Source organism: Pongo abelii, chromosome 4 (genome assembly GCF_028885655.2).
Source record: "Pongo abelii isolate AG06213 chromosome 4, NHGRI_mPonAbe1-v2.0_pri, whole genome shotgun sequence".
Classification (NCBI taxonomy): domain Eukaryota; kingdom Metazoa; phylum Chordata; class Mammalia; order Primates; family Hominidae; genus Pongo; species Pongo abelii.
The window spans coordinates 98,005,398-98,031,057 of record NC_071989.2 but is presented as its reverse complement, the minus strand read 5'-3'; the positions used below and the strand labels follow the sequence as shown (position 1 = coordinate 98,031,057).

General features: G+C 36.2%; 1 long non-coding RNA gene across 1 annotated transcript in view; it reads left to right on the top strand.

Moving 5' to 3' along the window:
- LOC103890672 (uncharacterized) overlaps positions 1 to 25,660 on the top strand; it is a 127,632-nt gene that overhangs the window by 4,707 nt on the left and 97,265 nt on the right. The window contains exons 2-3 of the long non-coding RNA XR_654976.1: positions 23,658 to 23,709; positions 24,790 to 24,830. This is a non-coding gene — a long non-coding RNA (uncharacterized LOC103890672). The remainder of the gene's footprint in view (positions 1 to 23,657; positions 23,710 to 24,789; positions 24,831 to 25,660) is intronic.

The following is a 25,660-nucleotide window of genomic DNA, read 5'->3' as shown; positions in this document are numbered from 1 at the left end:
GTCTCAGTCTGTTACCTAGGCTAGAGTGCAGTGGTGTGATTATAGCTCACTGTAACCTCAAACTCTTAAGTTCAAATGATCCTCCCACCTCAGCCTTCTGAGTAGCTGGGACTATTGGTATGCACCACCACACCTGGCTAATTTTAAAATTTTTTTCGAGACAGGGTCTCATCATGTTGCCCAGGATGGTCTCGAACTCCTGGCCTCAAGCAATCCCCTCGCCTTGGTCTCCCAAAGCTCTGGGAATTACAGGCATGAACTACCTTGCCTGGCTCATTTATTTATTTTTAATCATCATCATATTTCCAGAATTTATCACATTGCATGGCATACAGTAAGCATTCAATTAATGTTACTTGGATAGATTGTAAACTTGGAGACTTTCACTTTCCCCTATTTACTTTTCAAAATCTATTAGTTTACAATAGTTTCCTTATTGTACCTATGTCATCCCTTCACAACACTCAGAGTGGCCACAAGCACTCCAACAACTTACGCAATTTAGGCTGTCTCCGGAATGATGATACTCGTCATATTTCTGTGACTTCCAACTTCTATCTGCCTCCTGGATTCACTCCTTTTCCTGTTACCAGCATTGCTCCAATGAGAACAAAGACTTTCAATTTTGCAGATTCATGATCAAAAATGGAGATGTGTGCTTTTGAGTTGACCACTATTCAAGTCAAAACCTGGAGCAGTTATTTTTGAGACAAAAGGATGAGGAATGATCAAAGGCTTGGAAGTTTTAGTGCAAATAAGGGTTGGTTCATGCATTTTAAAGGCATGACATTCATAATATCAGAGTGCAAGATGAAATTGCTAATGTAGAGAGCAGTACAAGAAGGTAGTAAGACTTTCGGCTTCAAAGGCAGGAGAGACCAGCAACTTGATCACTTTGTCTGCTTGAGAAAAAAAAAAAAAAGGGAGAGAGACAGAAAAGGAGACATTTTGGATTGGGTTTTCAAAAAGGCAAGAAATTACAAAATTGAACACATTTTAAGATTTTCATTATGTAAAAAAATTGTATGTATATGTGAAAGGGAAATGACAAGGTAAAATAGTTTTTTCTTTGAAGGAAACAAGATTATAGGGTGAACTATTTCTTTGTTTTGTTTTGATTTACATTTATATTGTCATATGACACATATATTTTTTCAAGGAACTCCAAATCTTCTTTAAAGTTTCAAGGTATAATTTACAGAGTAGATCTACTTTATGTGATGTTCCATGTTACATCATTTTAGTTAATCCCAACAATGACCCTGAGAGGAAGATGTTGAGCCGGAAGCAGGAGGAATTCTTGAGTCCAGGAGTTTGAGACAAGCCTGGGCAACATTGTGAAATCTTGTCTCTACAAAAAATAAAAAGTTAGCTGGGTGCAGTAGCACACACCTATAGTCTCAGCTACTTAGGGGGCTGAGGTGGGACAATTACTCGAGTCTGGGAGGCCAAGGCTGCAGTGAGCAGTGATCATGCCACCCACTCCAGCCTTGGTGACAGAGCGAGACCTTGTCCCAAAAACAAATGAAAAAAAAAAAGAAAGATAAAAAATTGCTTTAGAAGTTGAACAAGTTAAAAAAAAGAGATACTTTTTGTGTGTTGTAAGAGGTAGACCTAGGAGTTGAACCCTGCTGGATCTGATTCCAAGCTTAGTTTTAATCCATTGTCTTACTCTGCCTCTTTTCAGGGTAATGGGATACAATCTTCTTAAAGAAGACTTTCCAAATTCCCTGAAACTGCTGAAAATATTTCTTCCTCTGCTGCTTTATTTCAATAAATGGATTATTTCAATAAATAATTAATTTATTAATTATTGTTAAATATTAATATTTATTAAACATTTGCTGCACATATGCCAGTGATTGTTGTAGTTTCTGTTTTTTTTTGTTGTTGTTGTTGAGATGGAATCTTGTTGCCTGAGCTGGAGTGCAGTGGTGTGATCTTAGCTCACTGCAACCTTCACCTCCTGGGTTCAAGCAATTCTCCCGCCTCAGCCACTCAAGTAGCTAGGATTACAGGTGCCTCTCACCACGCCCGGCTAATTTTTATATTTTTGGTAGACATGGAGTCTAACCATGTTGGTCAGGCTGGTCTTGAACTCCTGACCTCAGGTGATCTGCTCGGCTCGGCCTTTCAAAGTTCAGGGATTACAGGCGTGAACCACCGTGCCGGGCTATGTTGTAGTTTCTAAGTGAATAAGGGTGAATACAATGAACAAGGTCCTTACTCTTAGACTATTCTAGTAGAAGAAAGATAATAGATCTTGAATTAGCAAATAAGAAAGTTATGAGATCACAGTAAGTGACACTTAGAGAATGAATGTTGGCTATCTGATTGTGATGAATTATTGGAGCCCAGAAGTTGCTTATTAAATAACATAATGGGAAGACCTCTCTGAGGAGCAAACATTGAAGTTGGGATCCCAATGACAAGAATGATCCCAGCAGAAGAGCAAGTTTTTACCAAGGCCCTGTGGTAGAAACCAGAATATGTTCAAGTAATGGCAAGAGAAGACCAGTGTCACCAGCTCGTAAAAGATGCCAGAGAGAGATGCAGTTGGAAAAGTAGGACGTAGCCAGCTCATGAAGGGATTTGTAAGCCAGAATAAGAAAAATGGATTTCAGTTTAATGGACATAGGAAGTCATTGGAGGATTTTAAGTGAAAAAATGTTATTCTTGCAGCTGTGTGGAAAATGGATTGTTGGGGAGCAAAAGAGTCAGGTCAGGGACATGAGTCAGAATGCTATTGTGATATTCTCAGCGGGAGAAATGGCAGTGGTTTTGATGGGAGCAGTGGTTCTTAAATGAAAGTGTTCGTGGGAATCACCAGAAGGGAGGGCTGAACAAGCTGATAGGCCTGCTTCTTCCCCCTGGGGTCTGATTCAATACAAGTGGGATGGCGCCCATGTTCACAGGTTGTGCTGATGCTGATTCTACAAAGGACAAAGGTGTTAGTAATGGAGATAAAAGGGGAAAGATTCAGGATGTATTTTAAAGTTGAGACTATAGAACTTGCCAATGGATTGAATTTAGGGAGTAAGAAAAGAAAAGAACCAACATCTAGAATTCTGGGGAAGTGCCAGAGGTGCTTTTTACTGAGATGAGGAGGTCTCAGGAAGGAACAGGTTTTGGTTGGAGGGGAGTAAGGGAAGAATCAAGATTTAATTGAATTAAGGGGAAATTATGAAGATGTTACATTTTATACATTTATACTGGATTGTATTAAGTAATTTTAGATGATTTATTAAGGTGATCTAATACTTTCACTGAGGCAGTGGGGCTGGTACAGAGAACACGGCTAGCTTGAGCAGGTCCCAATGAAGTGATGTTGGCCAGAACGGGGGCTTGAGCTAAAGAGGGCACATGGAGTCAGGAGTGGTGATAGGCACTTGCAGTCCCAGCTACCCTGGAGGCTGAGGTGGAAGAATTGTTTGAACCAAGGAGTTCAAAACCAGCCTGGGCAACATAGTGAGACCCTGTCTATAAAAAAGTAATAATAAATAAAAATAAATAAATAAAATGAAGAGGGCACATGGGGGTGGTTGGAAGCTGGCTGCATGATTCAGGTCAGGGGGAGGGGTGACAAGGAGTGACTGAATTAGAATGATGTCAGGAATAAATATGTAGGATTCTATACAATGGCATTATCTGGTGTTTTTGTTTTTGTTTGGGACTTATGGGCTGCAATGTGGTTTGATGAACCAGGGCAGTTTACAGCATGAGTGGCAAGACATGAGCCTGGTTATTAATAATTACACATAATACTACTAACAACAACTAACCTTTACTGAGTGCATACACTTTTCTGGGCATTGCTGAGTGCTTTACATAGGTTATCTAATTTAACTCTTACAATACCCCATGAGATAGGTGCCATTATTATTCCATTTTTATAAATCGGGAAACTGAGTCTGAGAGGATAACTTGCCTGAGGTCACATAGCTAGAAAAATTATAGAGCTGGGATTCATACTTTGTGCTGTTCAAAATTTTAGAAAGTTTTAATCTGTACAAGTCTAAAACAGACATTTTGGGGGTAATAATAGCTCTTTTTTGCTTTGGCTACAAAATGTTTAACGTTAGGCTTTAGGCAAGAACATACACCTCTGCCCCCCCGCCCCACTGCCCCTTTATAACATTAAAAAATCAAGATCCAGTAATTTTACTTGATAGCTCATGTTCCAGAATGTAATCTTTTATAAGCTTGAGGACTTTGCATAGTCTGTGTCTGAAAACAATAACTTTTGCACATGGTTAGCTTGAGTTTTTATTGCTATGTTTTATTTTAAGTGATAATAAATTAATTATATGCATGAAGGTGTTAAATTTGCTTGAGAGGATTTTTTTTTTTTTTTTTTTTTGCTTCCCAGAAAAGGGAAAATCCCCACTTTCTGGGATGTCAGGTTGTTTATCTGCTTCTCCTCCTTTCCCTTGCCTGACATCTTTAATTTCTTCTCCTATTTCTCAGACCTTCATCTTCCAAAATGATGTTTACTGGAAACATAGAGAACAGAAGATAGCCCAAACATACATCTCTAATGGTAGGCACGCCTTTATCTTCTGTACTCACTCTGATGCTTCCCTGTGCTTATTCCACATCACTCTTCTGAACCTTGGCTGCTGGCATGATCCCTATACAGACAAGTGGGAGAATTAGACAGGCTCTCTTGGGGGACTAGAGAGATAAGAAAGATATTTTCTTAACACATTACATTTCATGGGATTTTTTTTTTCTGCCCAGAGAAGCGTTCTAGGGCTGTTCGCTCACTATTTTCCCCCGTCTCTGAAAAAGTTATTCAGTTGAAAACTTCAGAAACTGAACAAGGATGATAATACTGAGGACCCAACAACCTATTATGGGCACTCTGAGGACAAGGAGATAGCTTTTATTAAAGAAATACATTTTCTATAGTACTATATTGTGCTATGCTGTCATTTAGTAAGTATTATTCAACTTTTAAAATTTTGTAGAAACTGCTATTCTCACTGTGCAGCAAAGATCTACAATGTTTTATCCCCAGCTGGCCGGCCTTCATTTCTGCAGAAAGGACTTTCAAAATATGCACTTTCATGTTTGTAATTTAAAAAATACTTTCCAAAAATCAGACTTTATTACACAAGCTTTGTGCTTTGAAGCAGTGTCATGGAAATATATACATCAATCATAATGTGTTTTGATTAGGCATTGATTTGAATTAAATGGAAAAGCAAGAAAATCCTGAGCTGACCTAGTAAATAAAAATATGATGTAATTGGGGTGCTTGGCAGAAATTCCTGTTCCTAAATGTGTCTTTAATAGTACAGATAGGTTACCACTATATTGGCATTAGCTGTTAGGAGTTGCTAATTTAACTGTAATCACGCCAGCAGTCAAGGTTCAGGAGAGTGACGTGAAATAAGCACAGGGAAGCGTCAGAGTGAGTACGGAGGACAAAGGCACGCCCGTCATTAGAGATGCACGTTTGGGCTATCTTTTGTTCTCTTTCTATGTTCCCAGTAAACATTTTGGAAGATGAAGGTCTGAGAAACAGGAGAAGAGATTAATCTCCTAATTTCCTGGAAGTAGCATCATGTCACTAGTTAACAATTTATGTTGGAAATATTTGATATCTAGTTAAAAGTAATTGTTAATGAGAATGAGATCCAGGGAAGGCTGAAGTCAGAATTGGAATGGAATGGAAGGGCAGTTTTACGGAACTACTTTTTCATGGAGATGGACTGAAATGCGTGAGAGGAAAATACGAAGGCATAACTGCCCCAGCTAGGCATGCCGAATCTCACATTCTGAACCCTAACTCCACCAATGGATTTATTTATTCAATAAAACAAAGTAGGAAATTTGGCAGGAACTTTTGGTTAAGTATTTTGTCTGGGTCCTGCACTTCTCTTGGTGCTACTGAGGCCCTCTCAGTTTTGAAGTTTATCTTGCTTAAAACCTCTGATGATAGGGAGGTGATGGGGATTTTAACTGTATTACATAACCGGCTTTTCTTCTTTGGCCAAAACAGTTTATCTTGGTTGGGGGGATGGAAAAGGGATGATTAATCTGAAACAAGGGCAGAAATGCGATGAGTTGGACCAATCAGATTCTCCTTTACTTATCTGAACTAAATGGAAAGAAGTAGGAGCTGAAGCTGAGAGGATGCTATGGTGTAAAGCTGGCACCATGGTGAGCCATAGGAAACCAAAGTTTTGAGGAAGCATACATTTTGAATAAGCAAAGGAGGGCAGTAATTATGACCACCTACCCCGGGGGAGGCTGATATAGCCAGTAAATGGTTCTTTAAGCCTATGGGTAATTTCACAGTAAATTTCCCTTCTCTTAAGACGGCTCGTGTGAGCCTCTGTTGTAATCAAAGCAGCCCAACTAAAGTATTGCCTGAGTAATTTTTGCCTGGGATGACTTTGATGGTCAAATCCTGAAGTATGCCACCATTATGCCACCAAATTTCTAGAAGTAAGCAATTTCTAGATGTAGGCTATAAGAAGCAGACAGCGCTATTTAAGAGGAATGAGGAATGTATTAAATTTGATGTGTTCAATGGCAATCTATTTTGAAAACCTCTCAGCCCATTTCAGTCTTCTCAGCCCACTTACTTCTCTGATCTAATCTTGTATGAAGATAAATTTTGAGACTATGCGTAGGTTTTTTTTTTTTTTAAGATGACTGCTTTTTACCTAGAGGGTTGTTCATAAGTATAGGGAGATAACTATGGAATTATCTATAGGACTTGATCCCAGAAAGTAGATGTGAGTGAAATTTCACCCAGATTTACTTCACACACTACCTTTCAATAACACCAGGGGCTACTCAAATTAAGTTTAAAACTTTTTTTTTGGATTATTTTTAAAAGTATGTCCCACAGAAAAGTCTGCTATGGCAACATTTGACATGCCATCTATTCCTAACATTTTGGTTCCCAAAAATGATTAGCTCTACCATAGAGTATGAAGAATAAATAAGAGCAAAAGATTATAAAATGAGACCATGTGTCCAAACATGCTATGTATGCCTTGGCAAACAGAATGCACATATTAAGACAAATCCCATCTAGCTTGCCAGATAACTGGATCAAAGCTGGCACAAATAAGATTCCTGTTGGATAGAAAAGATAGGGAAGCTTTACAGTGGTCCCCTCGAAGTAGGGAGACTGTATAATTGATCATCCAGACTGAGACAGTTGAGAGTGGTAGGCACACTATTAATAATTACAGTAAGGTAATAGATGTAAATTAAAAGTCTTCCAGGAAACTGGTTAGATGGATACCCTACAAGGAAGTCATTGATTATTTTCGCTTTAAAATTTCTTTTCTCTAATGGCCAAAGAGCTAAAAGTAGGTCCTGAACTTGGAAAGAATATTCTAAAATCCAGATTTCTTGAAAATGCCTACTGTTTAACATATTGGAGTTTTTATCTTTAGGACCATAACTGCCAAATTTTAAAAGAGTAAACTTGAGCATCGAGGCATTGCTGCAGAAACTTTACCCAACTTAAAGACAGTGCACCTTGTAGGATTGATGCAAGGAGTCTTTCCTGCCAGGGTCCTTAGTTCTCTTGGCCAGGCACATCAACTCTGAAGGCTCTGGGCCAGGTCATATGTGCTAGAATTGGGTTTTTTTTTGGACTTGAGGTAAAATTTACATATAAAATTCACCATTTTAACCATTATAAAGTATACAATTCGGTGGCTTTTAGTACATGCACAATGCTGTGCAACCATCAGTACCAATGTTGGTACAGAACATTTTTTTTTTTTTTGAGACACTGTCGCACTCTGTCACCCAGGCTGCAATGCAGTGGCACAATCATGGTTTACTACAGTCTTGACCTCCTGGGCTCAGACAATCCTCTCTCCTCACTTCCCAAGTAGCTGGGACTACAGGTGCATGCCTCCACACCTGGCTATTTTTTTATTTTTATTTTCGTGGAATGGGGTCTTGCTATATTGCCCAGGCTGGTCTTGAACTCCTGGGTCCAAATAATCCTCTCACCTCAGCCTCTCAAAGTGCTGGGATTATGGGCATGAGCCACCACACCTGGCCTGCTTAATTGTTTTCTTTAAGTCAGTTAAAACTTTTACCTAAGTAAATTTATTTCAAAACAAATATTTTTCACTTCCAAAATTACAAATTTGACAATGATAGATTAAAAAAATTAATGTTTGCTGTTTACCACTTAAAGTGGTTTCATGTACCACCAGTTGACCACATATCACATTTTGGTGCCACCAGGCCTGGTTACATTTTAAAATTTTTGTAGGGGTCTCAAACTTCTGGGCTCAAGCAGTCCTCCCACTTTGGCCTCCTAAAGTGCAGGGATTATATAGGCATGAGCCATGGTGCCCAGCCCAGAAAATTTGTATTAACTTAAAAGGAAATCTCATATCCATTAAGCAATCAGTCCCTAGTTCCTTCCTCTCCTGAGCCCCTAGCAACCACTGAACTGTTTGCTGTCTCTGTGGATTTGCCTATTCTGTGTATATCATATGAAAGGAATCATTCAATATGTGGCCTTTGTGTCTGACTTCTTCCCTTAGCATAATGCTTTCAGAGTTTATCCATGTTGTTTATCAATATTTCGTTACTTTCTACAGGTGAATAATTGTATGGATATACCACATTTTGTTTATCCATTCATCTGTTGATGGGTATTTAGGTTGTTTCCACGTTTTGACACTTTTGAATAGTGCTGTTATGAACATTCATGTAAAAATTTTTGTTTCAAATACTGTTTTCAATTCTTTGGGACATATCCCTAGTACTGCAATTGCTGGGTCTTATGTTAAACTTTTTGAGGAACCATGGAATTAGTTTTATGAGCAGGATACCTTTAAGAGTATTCTCAGGAGGTCATGAAAGAGAGGCAGTTGGGGGTGTTTTATCGATGCTGAGAACCATTTCCTTAAAAGGTTGAGACCCAGAGATTTTCTAACACTTGTTTGCCTACTCCTAAACTAGGCAGACTAAAGGAGGAAGCATTAACATCCAGCTCCTTACTCCACCAATGGATTTGTTTATTCAGTAAAACTAAGAAGGAAAATGGGCAGGAATTTTTGTTAAGATTTTTCTCTGGGTCCTATATTTCTCTTGGTGCTACTGAGTCTCTCCCATTTCTGAAGTTTATCTTGAGTTTACTAACCTTCAAAATTTACAAAAGCAGACATTACAGTATTTTTTATTTTATATATGCCAAACACTACTATTCCTCAGAAGCTGATTTTTCCATATCTTATGAATGTGTTATTTTTCTGTTTTTGATATGAAATTGCTAATTTAAAAAGAAACTACTTTAAAACATATGATATAAACACACTGCTTTTTTCTTTGTCTCCTACGATGCAATATTCCTATCTTTACGAAATTGTGTTTATTTTTTCCCACGAAATAGTTTATTTACTAGAAATAAATCCCTTCTTTGCATAGGAACAGAAGAACCACATGTCATTGGAAAGCTAGCAGATAGGAGTCTGTGATTCTGACTATTTCACCAATATTATTTCAGAAGTTTAAACAGAGGGTTGACTAGCTTCCAAATTAAATTGGAAATACTGTAACTTGCTTTGGTTTCTTTTGGATGAAGGGTCCAAGAAACAAGATGTATCCTGGGTGTTTTTTTTTTTTTTGCTCTTCAACTAATGAGTGGGCATGGAATACCTGGGGGAGTTATCCGTGCAGTTGCCACCCATTATGTTAGATGGTGGTTTTTAATTGTTTCCTAGTTTCACAAAAATTCTCTGCCTTTTGGAATGTTCATTCAACAGATTTATTACTTATCAACAGAAAACATTCTATACGTGTGTATACTTTTTAGCTTGTATATGATAAATTTCTTTGCTTAATTTAAGTAGCTTTTTTGGGGGTGCATAGATACAAAATATTGGAGAACATTAAAAAACACAATTTATAATCATGATTATACCAGGGTCAATTGATTATATTTCCATGCTCATTTATTACAGGACATCAGAGGAAAATATTCTTTACTTTATCCTCTATTGAGAGAATTTTATTTAAAATTTTTTGTCTTTCCATTATTGTGACATTTATTTTGTGAAACAAATTAACTTCCCATTTATGCTCTCAAGTGATACACCTTTATTGATTAAATTAAAGAAATTCCAATTTTTCTTTATTTAATTTCAAATGTTTCCTGTGTTATAAAACTGACACAATCTATAAATATTAATTAAAAGTCAAGAACATAATTAATAAAATAATCAGAGACAATGACAATGAGAGGAACGAACTAATGAGCAAGACTAGTGCAGGCAATGCTTCATGTAAAAGAAAATGTGCAACATGCACTAGAAACCTCACAAAAAGGTTATAGGTTGGCACTTTGATCAGATAATTAATTTTGATTATTTCAGAGACCCAGTGTGGTCTGATTGTATGTGTATGTTTACTCTCCTATGTATATTTATATATACATTTTAAAATTTTACAGAATCAACAATAGAATGCGAATTGTAATTTGTTCAAATTTTTTTCCCCCCAGTTTTTTTCAAACACTATCGTTGTAAACCTTGAGGTCTGAACATAATACTTTGGTGTTAAGTGTTGGAAAAATGATGGTTAGCAAGGGAAAATCATCCTGAAGTACCAGCCTCTTTGACTGGGAAAGAAATAAAAATAACCAAGAAGAGAGAACAGCAGCAGAGGGACAGCATCTGTTTTAAAGAGCTGCATCTCATGGACCCATTCATTAAATCATTAAAATCCCAGTGTGCCTAAGCTTGACTTCTGTGAAGCTTCATTTTAACTGAGTTAGATTTGGAGTGGAGAGAAGAAAAGAGAGGGAGAGTTTGAGGGAGAGTGTCCCCATTATAAGTATTTCATCTGCTACTACATCAGATAATATCTACCATGGGAATTGTAAACTTTCAGGCATAGTGATATATTTTTGAACATCTGAGATACTACACACTGAAAACACCATGAAATAAAAATAATCTCTTCACACTTCCCAACTGGCTGTTTATCAACTTTTTCCTTTCCCACATTTGTGCATGAAGTGTCCCTTCGCAGCCAGAAACCCTGTGGTGTTTTTGGCTCTGATTTGGATAGTAACTTGCTTATTTTCAAAGTTAACGGCAGAAAGCAAAGAAAAATGTAGTCCATTAGTGTGTTACATTATGTAAAGAAAACAAGATTGCTAAATACTGCCATCCAGTATACTTTCCAAGCATTTATTTAAACCTTTTCATTTGAAATCAAACATCAAATCGAACAGCCCCCAAATATTAGAGTTAAAAAATATGAAGTTTCTGGAGGTCTTAGAGCAACTGATCATTTATTTAAACTTTTTGTAAACCCATCCTCTATCCAGCAACCTCCAAGGGGAAACATATATATATATATAAACATATACATATATACATATATATATACTTAACCACAGCAAATATTGAATATTGAATTTCATGTTTTTCTTTCCTTTCCCCTCTCAAGGGAAGAAGTGTAGGGTTTAATTTTCTCTATGTGTGTATGAATATATGTGTGTGTGTTACAAATTTAATAAGCAATGACAATAAAAGATGAGTAAAGTGGGTTGCTGGACAAAAATGGTATGTGATTCCACAACTTGCCTTGAGGTTCATCAGGTACAAGTTTTATAACAAAATCTAAGCAGAACATTTCTGTTTTGGGGAGGAGAGTGAAGCTAAATATATGCTGTCTGTCACTGGGCTATGAGGGATGTGAAAGGGCTATTAAAGCAGATTTTTCCTCCATAGGTAGAAGAGGCTCCTGCTTATATGCTATTTCAGAAGCGAAATTCAGTGCTAGTTTCTAAGCCAATAATTGCAAAAAATGTTTTATTTTTCTCAGTATAATTAATTTATGTACTCTTAGAATTAAAAGATACCTTCTCTCTGTTCATGTAAAACCAAACAAATAATACCATATTTTCATGTACTAATTGTATATATAAAGGCAACTATGCACTTATTCTATGTATCTTTATAAGTGTATAGGAAATAGTTTAGATGAATACACCAGTAACTGGTAACAGTGCTTACCCTTGGGAACTGATTTGGATTTTCATTAGGGTGACCAACTGATAATTTGGAGTTCTTTGTAATGTTTGCTGTTTAATGCAAGTACATAAATGTGTCATCTGAGAAATCAAAAACTCGAATAATTTTAAAAGGAGTTTTTTTTTTCCTAGGCTCTTGGCCTTAAATGGAATATCCAAGCTATTCATGATAGCCTGTTATTTTTCACTCCAAGTTTTTGTTGATGGAGAGCTTCACTCCTAGTTACTCCTGTTTTCTAAACCCCAGGCTTGAATTTTTAAAAAATCTGAGTTAAATTAAGACAACCTATATATCTCTAACCATTTCCCTTAATTCTGTTTTCTTTGTAAAAGATGAATATAAGTGAACAACGCAGGACATTGGGAAACATATCATGAAATGATAGGACGTTGCTGAAAATTTCTAAATAATACCAACATTAAGGACAATTTCACCATCAGCATTCCTAATATCATGGATCTGTTTATGAAATAAAGTATACGATCAAGAGTATCAACAATACTAGGGTTTTTTTTGTATAAAGCATTTAGTTGTAAATATCATAATCCAAATGACTAGGTGTGCAGGTAAAAATGTAAAATGGATTGAGAGCTGTACAATGGGGTTTTCATTGTACATTTTATTGCACATTTCATCTGCACAGGTAGCAGTTACCTTCAGTAGTGGTATTTTTAAAACAGAAGAGACAACAACACAACAAAGTATTTATGTAATTGGGATAAAGCAGTCCCCAGGCTCTGCATGCAAGGACGGTCACACAGTTTTTCCTTTGCTAGGTTAAAGTAGGATTGGCTTAAGCCTCCACATGCCACGCTGGCCAGAAGTATAGTATTGCATACTTAGGGGGCCAGTCTGTTTCCAAGACTGTCTAAGAATTTAAGGGATTTTACAAACCCAGAGGAAGCCCTTCTCCAACAGTACTTTCAAGCACAGATGAGCCTTGTGTCAGCTTTGTGACTGGACTGCCATCAGTTAATTTGCTTTTCACTGATGTGTTCTGCTCTTATTGAGCTCTGGCCTTCCTCCATCTGTTAGTCTATGCAGCAGAAAACTTTCCTGGGGCTCACTCAAGTGGTCCTTCAAAGCAGGATGACTTCAATCCCTCAAAGGCAGGCATAGCTCTGGATATTCCTCAGTGCCTCCCCCTGCCCTTTCAATCACACACACACACACACAGTTCTTTTCCTTGGAGACTTGATTGCTGGGTACAATGCTCTTTCAGTGCATACTTATTGATAATCTCACAATTACCTGTCCATCTTTCCCTCCCATTAAACAAGAATATTTAATTTTTGCCTCAGGAGTTTAGTTGCTAGCCCAGGCTTCATTTTTTTTTTTTAAAGAAATAAAAGAAATGAGGTCTTACTCTGCCATCCAGGCTGGAACACAGTGGCATGATCATATAGCTCACTGCAGCCCTGAACTCATGGGCTCAAGTGATCTCATCTCAACCTCCCTATTAGCTAGGACTATAGGTGTGCAACACCATGCCTGGCTAATTAAATTTTTTTTTGTAGCGACAGGGTCTTGCTATGTTGCCCAGGCTGGTCTTGAACTCATGGCTTCAAGTGATGCTCCTGCCTCCAAGTGATGCTCCTGCCTCAGCCTCCAAAGCATTGGGATTACAGCCATGAACCACTGTGCTTAACATGTTCCATTTTTTTAAAAAAGGCAATTTCTGTTCTCTTCACTTATTCCCTGGCCTTCACTCATGTTTATGGGACAACTCCCAGTGACCCCTAATTTCTATTTACTTGCTTGCCTGCTTTACTTACCATCCAGGCTCGCTGAATACCACTACCCTTGGTTGGTATGGCACAAAATGATACTTCTAATCTTTCTACTGTATTAGTAAACTGTTTAACATGATAAACTTCTTGAATTTCTAGTAATTGAGAATTTTAGGTTTGGGTTCCATGAAACAAGTAATCACAAAGAAGACTATGTATTATTTAAATTTCATAACAAAATTTATGAAGAGTTTACTTACGTTGAAAAGGGTTATGTACAAAGGTAAAATTGAAAAGCTTTCATCTTTTTGGGTTTTAAATTTCTGACCATATTAGTAGAAAAAGAATCTCATTTATTGCAGACTTATTTATGCCACAAGGATCATTAGCTGTGATATCAGTGTGGCCACATCATAGTATGAGCAAATCATCACTTCCTTCTTTAGAAAAAAGTACAATAGTATAAAAATATGTTGGAAAAACAAAGGCTGTAGTTTTGGTTTACATATTCTAAAAAGTTAAAGCTGAAATATCGATATAATCTTAGAAACTCTAGTATGATAACCTCACAATAATTAAACATATTAAGGAGCAACAACTATATATATATTTTGTAAATAACTTCTTCCAAGATATATCAACACAGATTTATCAAAAGGATATTAGCATCAACTTAAACTTGATAATATTGCCCCTTTGCTGGTAGCTCTGCTTAGCTGACTTGGGTTTGTCTGGATAGCAATTAAGGCTCTCAGTTTAGAAAGCCTGATAAGGTTACCATCATTTCTAATAGCTATATTGTTTGGGCCATTGTTTTTGCCTATAGATAGTAATCCTCTTGCAAGGCTTAAACATTAATCTAATCTTCCCTTTATGCAGCCTCTAGGTCATCTTAGGTTGAATCTGTACTCATAATACTTTATTTGTGTCACAATATCCCATGACCCAAATCTTTCTTGAAAAGCTGCAAAATCCAAGAAATGGGGGAAATGGCAATATTATTAGTTGGCAATGGCACACATTTTCCTTTACAGAACTTTGAATTATGCCTTTTTAGCAGATTTATGATCATGCAGGGCACTGAGTCTTGCACAGCTGTGGTTTAACCTCAAGTACTTTTGTCACATTTTGTTTTTTTTATAAAATGTATTTCAATTCTGACATTTAGAAGATTGCAGCTTTGAAGAATTTGTGTGGACCTTCTGCAAGCATTTTATTTTGCTAATGAACTAAAATTGATCTCTGTAATTGAAAGATAATGATACTATTTGAGTGTAATGACTAAATACCAAGTGAAATTTTGCACAGATGAAATTCTACACAACCCTGGATATAATATGACTGCTTTATGTTAATTGTGAAATCACATTGTATAGCTTCTCTAAATTGTTTAATTACTAAAGTATAATAATAGATGAAATGAGCAGTGGGAAGGATGATGGACTGGACGCCTGCAGACTTGAGTTCCAATCTGGACATGTGAAACCTTGAGCAAGTCCCTTAATTTCCTTGGGACTCAGTTTTTACCTATAAACTTGGTAGAACAAGGTTATTTAAGGTCTCTTGCAGCTCTTCCATCTTTATGAATCTGAATCCCACCAAATTGATTTTTCATAGTCAGTAAAAAATCTGAACAAAGCTGAACTGTGAAATTTTTGACAAGCATTAACAGGATTGAACATGTTTTAGACGCTCAGTGTTCTGTAGGAGAAAAGAACAGTTAAGAACTACCCCCATCACTAACCCACCCTATACATAACTGGTGTTTCTTTAAATTTGAAACTGCAATTTCCAGTTACTCTAAACTGGTTTTGTACTTCTTGTGGTAAGGACAGATAGAGAATGCTCCAACCTATCATTTCACAGGGCATGTTGCACTTTATAAACAGTAACGAACAGTGGGTTGGGTGGGAGATCTGGATCAGTTTGGGTGGTGTATAGTCCAGACTATAACTAGATTTATCTTTGATACAGGCTCACAAATCTTACTGAGACTTTTTTCCCCCTGGGGCGTAAGAAAATAAGAGATGCAGAAAAACCCAACTGCCGGCAATACCAGGGCACCTGCTTTATTAAATTTTCCCCAGGGAGGTTCATTATTAAGCTCTGAAATATAAAATCTTACTATAAATGGCAGATGGGGACTTGTACTCTCTTTATTTGTAATATGCATATTTTACTAATTTCCTACTAAAATCAAACTTACCGATTCTCTCTCTCTCTCTCTCTCTCTCACACACACACACACATACACACACGCACACACACATACATACTTCTCTGTGGAATTTTGTGGGTGGACATGGAATATTAAATTGTACAGAGAATGTTCACATTCTCCTTGAAACAAAGATTAATAAAGGTTCTCAAGTACCATTTGTATTGCCTTTGCATTTCTAGAGTCTATGTAAGATACCCGTGATGAAAATATCAGAGAGAAGATTTTAGAAACAGATAAAACAGAGTTGCTGTTTTACCTGTTTACCAGAAAATATCTAGCTTTATTTTTACTGAGGGATAAAAATACTTTATGCACATACATTTGAAATGAAAAGGTATAAATAAAAATGCAGTTGTAGAACAGAAAACCTGAAATAAGAGATTATAATTTATTTGCTTTAGTATTCATAGGAGGTTAGTTTTTAGCTGTTTACATTAATAATACGGTTTTTTTGGTCAGATAACCTCTGAGTCACAATATTTGATCACACTTAACACTGTTTTTAAAGGACACAATTTAGTTTTTTTTTTTTTTTTTAAATAAATAGTATTCTATTGTCCTGAAAAAAGAATGATGTTATCATAGGCTTTTGTTGTGAATAAACTAATTCCCTGTTTGCCACTCGTAATTTTTTTAAAATGATGATTAAAACACTAAATAATTCAGTTTAATTTACACAGAGCAAAATACATTTTGTTGCTATAATTCAGAAATGTCAAGCCATTAAAGGGTTTTGGTAGGCAGAACCTGAAAAAGAAACAAGAAAGGAAGCACCTAGAGTGGCAAAAGATGTTGGGATTAGGAGGCTATTAATGGAGGGCTTAGAAGAAATAACAGTGAACACAAAATGTTGGTTTAGGCATGAAGTAAGCCCAGGAACACACTGGATGCACCTGCAATCACAGCAAAACCTATGTTAGTTTTTCTGTGATTGGGTTGGTTTATCTGAAAAACAGGGATAATGGTAGAAAAATAAGTATAAGGCAAAAGCACAGTAAAATCTGCTTGGAAACCATTTATTTTTGAAAATTATTTTTAAATGAAAAGATTTTCTGTGAAAGTTTAAATAATATATTGAATCAGATTTTAATGTAATAACTTAGCAAAAAATCCCAAAAACAGGGATGTTATTTAGGGGGAAGTCACCCTTAATGTTTGGAAAAATGCCATTTAATTGATGGCATCAATTGAGATCAAGCCATAATATGAAATCAAATTTTTCTAGAAAACTGACAAAAGATAATTTACCTTAAAGTCTTACGTAAAAAGAAGTAATTATACTGTACTTCAATAAAAATGGGAGAAAAAACACAAGAACATCAAGGTTCATGTATATAATTAAAATCTTTTTTCACCATCAGTCATTTTCATTTTCCAAATTGATACTATTTTTAAAAAATTAAATATATATATATTTGTATTTTGATGATTATCTTCATCACGGTCATTCTTCGAACCAGGAAAAAATGAAATTATATTACAATTGTGCGACCAGACTGCTGAACAGGTTTGTTGAATTCTGTGTTGTGGGCTTAAGAACCAGCACGTGCCCTGGCGAAGTTCCTCTTGAACATGCTCCTGTTCTTCTGAGTCGGTGATTCAGGCACGGATGAGTTCAAGTTCGTTTACACAGGGGCTCTTTCTTTCTGGCTCTTAGTATGTAAATCTGTGAATACTATATAGGCAATGATGAATTGTACCTTGATTAATTAAGTCTGTGAATGCTATTTTATTTTAGAGACTAAAAGGGTAAACTTCTATGTTGTCGGCTAGTGGGGGAAGGGACCAGAAAACAAGTCCATCTTTCCTATATTTGGCTTCTAACTACACTCTGTTATGATTTAAAAAAACTGAAGCTCAGACATTATTTTATTTTTAGTGCCCCCAGATGCCTTAATCAGGGTGCCTTTTTTGTTATTGTTTTTCTGCAAACTTCCAGACTTTTCATAATGTATTACCCGAACCTTCTATTAGAAAGATGACAACAAAGTAATGTGGCAAGTATTAGCCTGAATTTGCTTTCTTCATCAAGAGAAAAGCTATTAGAAATAAAATGCCAGAAGTTTTTTCAAAAACTGGTTTAGAGACCGATAGTTCTCAAAGCGTGGTCCCTGGATAAGCAAGCATAACATTGCCTAGAACTTGATAAAAATTCAAATCAGTAGGGCCTACCGCAGCCCTACAGAATCAGGAACCCTGGAAATATGCTCAGCAATCTGTGTTTTTACAGGCCCTCTGGGCTTGTGAGCTCAAGTTTGGGAAAGGATGTCTAGAGAGCAGGGTTCTTGTTTCAGTTCTGCCATTTTCTAACCATTAGGTCTTGGTAAATTCGCTTAACTTTTCTGAACCTTTGGTTCTCCCATCCATAAAGTGAGAGATGATCAACAATGGCTTTTCCAGTTCTAACATTCTGTAAATCTGGGATTCTAATTACTTGATGAAAGAAAATTCATTAGGGAAAAACAATGCCTAGACATGTGGCTACAGTGATAAATCTGATATTGCTCAGTTATATACAACTTCCACATGTTTAATGTACAGTACAGTGATCCTTCTCAATCCTCATTAATTCTGTGTCTTCCTTGTAGCTGTTACTGTAAAATAAAATGAGCCTGCTAAATAACTCAAGACCACTTTAATTGCAAGTAAGTAGTATAGATAACAATGATCTTACTTTTAATTGCTGAAGATGATATAACGCATCAATGATATTATAAAATGTAATTCAAAAGTACACAACTTTCATTAGAAGACCTTCCTCCCAAATTTATCATAAGCCAAAATAATGCTCAGAAAGTATGTAATTAAGTCTATAAGCAGTAATAGAGTGATGTGACCCCTTTTTACATTCAGTAACATATTTAAAGTTAAAAAATGATAAACATAAATTTTAATAAAGATCTGCTAAAACACACTTCTAGTACTCTGATGGAGATCAGTTTGCTCAAATGGCCAAAGGGCAAATCTTTTACTTTAAGATTTTCTATTCTCCTAAAAGTAACTTTCAAAATGCAACATGTTTTTCAGTTCATTCAGAGGTACGTTACATGGTTTGGGAAGCTATAGCTTTACTGAAAAATGCTATATGTATGTTTTTGTTAGTGTTAGATGTGAACATGAATATTTAGATCATATAAACTGGGATGCAGGTCTACTCTAAGAGGCTATGAACGCTGGGTACTGAGAAGTGCAGGTGTTGACATCTTGTATATTTTTGTAATGTTAATACTGCAGACAAATTAACCTTCTTCATCCCATTATTGTACTAATCTGAGTCATTATTTAAATGTAAAAAACATGCCAATTTTTAAAAGACACACCAATGATAAATCTGCTTTGACTAACTTGAAGTAATTGGACAGAAGATTCCTGATGTTAAAGAGAAAAATGCACACGCAACACACCACACACATGTGACATGGGTACGATCTGACTTTCCTTGTCTGGGTCTGTTCATAATTTCATTCAATAGAGTTGAATACAATATACACTTGGTTGCTTTGTTTAAAAGCCTCTAGCCGTGTATGTACTTGCTTTTTTCTTATACAATAGAATGCTAGTAATTGTAAGCTTGTTTATGATATTGTGGAAGCAATATGAATATGATGGTTTTTATTATTTTTGTAGCTTATATTCTTGTTATATATAAATCAGGCAGCTATTTTAAAAAAGATATTTGCAAGTGAGGTCTTGAAGAAGCTTCATATAAAATTATATGATGCATTTCAATTGAGGGTGACTCTTCAGCATTTTGAAGACAGTTATCATGTACTGTCACTTATAATAAATAATTGCTAATTGTTTTCTTTTGGCTTTAGGTGGACTCCAAAATTCTTTGCCTCAAAACCTTTTAAAAATATGAAAAGAAGACAAAAAAATAGCTGGGTTTTCTTTTAGAGTGGCAATGTCATTTGTCCAGAAGGGGGAGCTCTCAGTCCGCATGCAGCGGAGCAAGGCAGACAGTCTGGTATCTTATCTGCTGCTTGGGAAATTGTCTGACAGGAAAATATCAACACAAACCATGCGATTTGCCGCTGGAGCACGCTGGACCTCATCTGCTTAAAAAGATGCACGGATATAGTCATCACAGTTCATAATTTAATAAACTGCTAAAAAAACCACACATTTTCATTTTAGCGACTTTGGTCTCACAACTAAATTCACATTGCTACAAAGACATTTGAATTTTGCACTAATATGTCATGAGCACTGCACCCATTGCAAATTAATGAGTCTCTGAATAGCACTGTGCATTTGTCATTTGAATTTATGCTAATGCAGTGAGGTCTCCTGGTGATGCTGATAGTCCATAGCAGCTGCTTGAACCACAAAATATATCGGCACTTCCCTTCTACTTTATATTGCCACCTCCTTTTTTGGCTTTTCTGGCCTGTCGCTTAGGCAGCAATTCTGTAGCTGGTTATTGATAGGGCTGCTAATTATCTTTGACTTTACACTATTGGCCTGACCCCCAACACTGAGTAGAAGTAATGGATCAGTGTTGAGAGAATTATGTACATCACATAGCGACAGTCTCAGACCAGGAGGTCAGAAGGAGTCCATTGAGAACCAATGGTATTTATAAAGGATGTTAATATGTAAATTGGCAATATTTTTTCAGTGATATCGTGTCATTTATATCAATAAATCAATCAAAGAAAGTGATTGTAATTTTTGTAACCGTAATGAATAGCATTTATATGTGTGTGCAAAAATAGAATGGGGTCCTTTCATTTTTTTCCTTTTCTAGTCACACTGCAATCTGAAAAAATGATCATCAGGGATGTGAAGTCTTCGTTATGGTTCTACAAACTGCCTGTTGGTCAAAGAGATGTGGTAACAATAGAATTCAGTGATGGGATTATTGGAGTAAGGGGAGGGAGAAGCACAAATAACTATTTTTATGGGACAAGTTCATGACAAAGAGGTCCCAGTGTCTGTTGTTGTTTTCTTTCCCAAGTCTTAATTGTGAAATTAATTTTTTTCTTAGATTAGTGCTTCCATTTGACATGCTTCTAGAAGTAAGAATGAGGTACGTAGAATTTATCCTAATGGATTCAGAAAATCAAATTTGGTGTTTAGAAATAAGGCAAAAATTAAGCAGAAAATTAAAAGCTAAAAACAAAAGTATACATCTAGATTATACATCTTATGAAAACTGTTCCTGATTTTAAGAAATGCTTTTTCACCTAGGGCCAAATTTTTTTCTTTCAAATAAAAAAAAATTTTAAAGAGATAAACAAATATATATTCTGGTTAAAATGTAGCATGGTTAGCATTAATTTCCTAGGTTGTAAATGAAGCGGAGAAAAGAAAGAGTCAATTCCTGAAATATTTTGAGGAGAAAAACACATTCCAAGACTGATGTGTATAATTGTTAGTGATGTCAGGAAGTACAGAGTGTAAAAGTCAAAATGACCTGTTTATCTCCAGTAGTGCCCAAGAGCAAAAAGACTCATTTCTGAACAATGAAACACAAAAGAAAGAGGATTTTTATCCTGACTCTAAAGCCTAGTAAGCTGCTCAGAGCACAAGCAGAAGATGCAAACATTCCTTTTTATCTCTACCTGTTGGCCTCAACCCAAGGGTTAAAGGGCCACTCTAGAGAAAGAAACTTGACTGAGAAGGCAGCAAATAGATTCTTTACTACAGCTCCTCCGTTTTCCATCAAGGAGAGGAGACGTTTCACTCTTCTTGGAAAAACTTTGAAATGTAAACTGTTTCGATTGATGGCTCCTTCTGGCCCTGGCAACTCTTTTTGGTAGCTGGTGCTCTTTCTGTAATACTTGTTAAAAACGACTCCGTAGCAAAGATGTTGTTTTTTATATGATTTTTTTTTTTTAAGTCAGCGCATGTGTGCGTACAGACAGGCTCTCATCTTGCACGGCGGAGACTGGCAGGTGAACACCTACTCCTGTTGCCCTTATTCATTTGCAATACTTTATAAGATTAGTCTCTTTGAAAGCTGTTTTCAGTCTAAACTGTCAATCCTCTTCGAATGTGGTCCCTCTCACTGTGAATGACTTCTTAGAACTTGTGAGAACACTGTGGCCTGAAAGTCCCTTCCTAGCCCAGAGAGCCCTCCATGTGTCACTGATAACCTGCCCCTAAACTTTCTACAGTAAGCTTGCCTGGGGACAGCTTTAAAGAACCAGATACGCAGCTAAGGTGTCATATGTTTAGAGCAGTCTTTATGTACACAATTTCTGCCACTACCCACATGATTTTAATCATTTTATCTTGGGGTAGAAATTTCATTTTCATTCAGTTATCTATGAAATGACCGTGTGTACATAATTTTTAATATTCTTCTAGTATTCTTAAGCTACATCCATTTGGAAAGAATTAAAGTGGTGAAATTGATCAATCTGCTTAAACCAATTGATTTAGATCGTGAAATCAGTCAAACTGCATAAACCAGTGTGAAAAATACCCATTTTAGTCTAAATGTTGATTGCTTATATCGATCTGCTAGACTTACTGTGGTTAAATTATTTCTTTGTTCTGTGCTAGTCAGGTTCATGAGTTATGTGTTCTTATTTGTTGCGGACTTATTTTTCTTTGTCTGATCATGTTGGATGCATTATGCTACTCTTCTCTGTTTTGCTACTGTTGCTTTCCTGAAGGGATATACTCCCTTGTATGCACCATGATGAGGAAAGCTCCGTGGTGACCTGTTTCCCAGTGAAGCCACCTTCTCCACTCTTAGTTCTCCCACTTGCCAGCTACTGTATCCACTCACAGCACACTCTGAGATAGTGAGGCTGCAAATCAATAGAGATTTGACTTTTTAAGGGTTAAGCCAGGCACTGATTAAGTGTATGATCTTAAGTTCAAGAAGCCACACTGGCTGTAGTCCTCTTCAGCCAAATGGCTGCTCAGGTGCTTAGACATAATTCTTCCCCCCCATTCCTATACATATACATACATACATATGTATATATATATATATATATATATATATATACACACACACACACACACACACGCACATATGTACACATTCTCTCATAATATATATTCTCATATATAAGACTGTGTATATATATATATGACAGAATGTGTATATATGTATATATGCGCATATATATACATATATACACGTTCCCTTATATATATGCACATATATATACATATAATGTGTATATATGTATATACGTGTGTGTATATACATCTACATACACAAAGTTAGACTGGAATTATACTCTGTTATTTTTAGTTTTTAAAATTACAGATAAATAAGAAACACTTGTGTAAAGTTATCAGAGAAGATTCTCAACATATGTTCAAATTATTCGCTGAAATATAGGTAAAGTTAATCCCCCGTAAGTCAATATGAATTATTTAATTTCCCTCTATGGCACTAAAAATTTAAGTAACGATTGATTTTATTTTATCTTAACATCCAAGTACATATGTTCTTTCTTGGTGCACTGTGATTCCTGTGAAGTATGTACAAGCCTTCCACCAAGGTCTCTGCCTTCAAGACACTTACAATCAAGTATAAAAACAAGATCAGAAATAATATGAGCAATTAATATAACAATAAATAACTATAAAAGTATAAACTATATTTTTTTGTATTAAAATGAAAAGCATTAGATAGTATTTACCTTTCAGAACTATATTCTTGATTTCTTATATACAATTCTTGTATTTCTTTTTCAGAATACGTGAAAAACATTTAAATCAGAAAGTAAATAACAGGATGATTTGCAAGGTCAGTGCCTAGCTTCCCTTCCCCCACTCTTTTTTTTTCTTCTCCCTGGTCCTATCAGGGACCTAAGAGCTATCCTGAGATCCTATCTCCATTTCCAAGGCTAATGTTTGGGCCAAGTAGAAACCCAATGATGAGACCTTTTTGTAGACCCATGTGGAAATCCTAGAATTACTGGCCTTTTTCAAGAAATTTTCAGTACATTCCTGCCCTTACAAAACTTTCTTTCTTTGTTACAATGAACTTAAGTTCACTGGAGAGAATTATGAAAATTCACTCTCAATAAGGCCTTAATATTAATTTGTAAGGTGAAAATAATTTGTAAAAATTCATAAAGAATTAGGTAATATCTAAGAATACTTCTGAGTAAAACTTCTCTTTTCTGTGCTTCCAAATGATAGCATCATGGAGTTCCAATTTTGACTAATTTGGGGCCCTGGAGCATAATGCACAGATTTAAAAAATTCCTGAAAATGTTTAAATTGAAATATGTTTTGAGTTTGATTACGAAATTGTGGAAAGAAAAAAAGTAATTCAACCCAGTAAGTTTTTTTTTTTTTTTTTTTGACAGAATCTTGCTCTGTCACCCAGGCTAGAGTGCAGTGGTGCAATCTCGGCTCACTGCAACCTCCGCCTCCCGAGTTCAAATGATTCTCCTGCCTCAGCCTCCCGAGTAGGTGGGATAACAGGTCCCCGCCACCATGCCTGTCTAAGTTTTGTATTTTTAGTAGAGACGGGGTTTCACCAGGTTGGCCAGGCTGGTCTTGAGCTCCTGACTTTAAGTGATCCACCTGCCTAGGCCGCCCAAAGTGCTGGAATTACAGGCATGAACCACCATGCCTGGCCCCAGTAGGATTTTTATTTTAGGATTTGAAGACATAGGTAAGGAAGAGGCAATGGGGGTGAGGTGAAAGAGTGTGTGAATGAGAAATAATTTAGGAAGCAGAAGGGCGTAGAAGAAGGAGGGAAGTCGAGTATTTGAATCACTTCTCCTATGAGCCTCAATAAGTCTCTGGTATCATCTTCTAAGTTCTTTAACTGAGTTTACCGAATCACTCACCTTTCTGCTTCTTTCTGTTACAGACACAGAGATGTAAAATTAAAAAGCCTCTCGAGCTCCAAAGGTACAGAATGAGTTTGTACCATTCCAATTATGCATACTGTATGAGAAGAAAAGACATTTTAAAATCGTTGCAATTATGAGTGCACTGACAAAGAAATTATTGAAGTGTGGAAATTTGAGATTATCATCTAGCATTTATTTAAGGTCACTTGAGAGAGCTTTTAAAATCATAAATGAGAAAGGAAAATACTAAAATACTAAGAATATTATTTCAATAATATCTGCATAATGTAATGATAGAACATTTATAGGGCCTGGTCTAATTCATGTGGGGACATTCGAGTAAATTTTGACACTTTTTTTTTTTTTAAACCTAGAGGTGTTGCATATGAACTAAAACCCTGTAAGAGAATGCAGCTGATCTTGGAGATATGGTCCATCACCCTTAATTTTTGGTTAGGTGACCAGCAAACTTCAAATTCACAATCCTGGAAAGCCCATGCCACATCTCTCCCCTCCCCATGTTCCCTGTAGGGCCCAAATTAAGGGTATGGTCACAGCAGGGCAGGCACTTAGGAAGTACTTGCCAAGCAATTTCTTTTGCTAAAATATGATAATCGGCTTAGTAGGACTTGGTAGCTTAAAAAATTATAAACGGTATTGAAAAGATGTCTACATTTCTGCATCTTTCAAAAAAAAAAAGCCTTTAGAAATCTTATCTGGCACTATGAAAATAGACTCCACAGAAGATTCTTCTCCTTCCTCCTCCCACTCCCCAATTTAAATCAACTAATTAAGAAAGACTGTAACTAGAAAGGAATGATTAACTCATTAACTTAATCATTGTCATACTTGTGAATATGGACTTGTACCAGAGTTAGGAGGTTAATG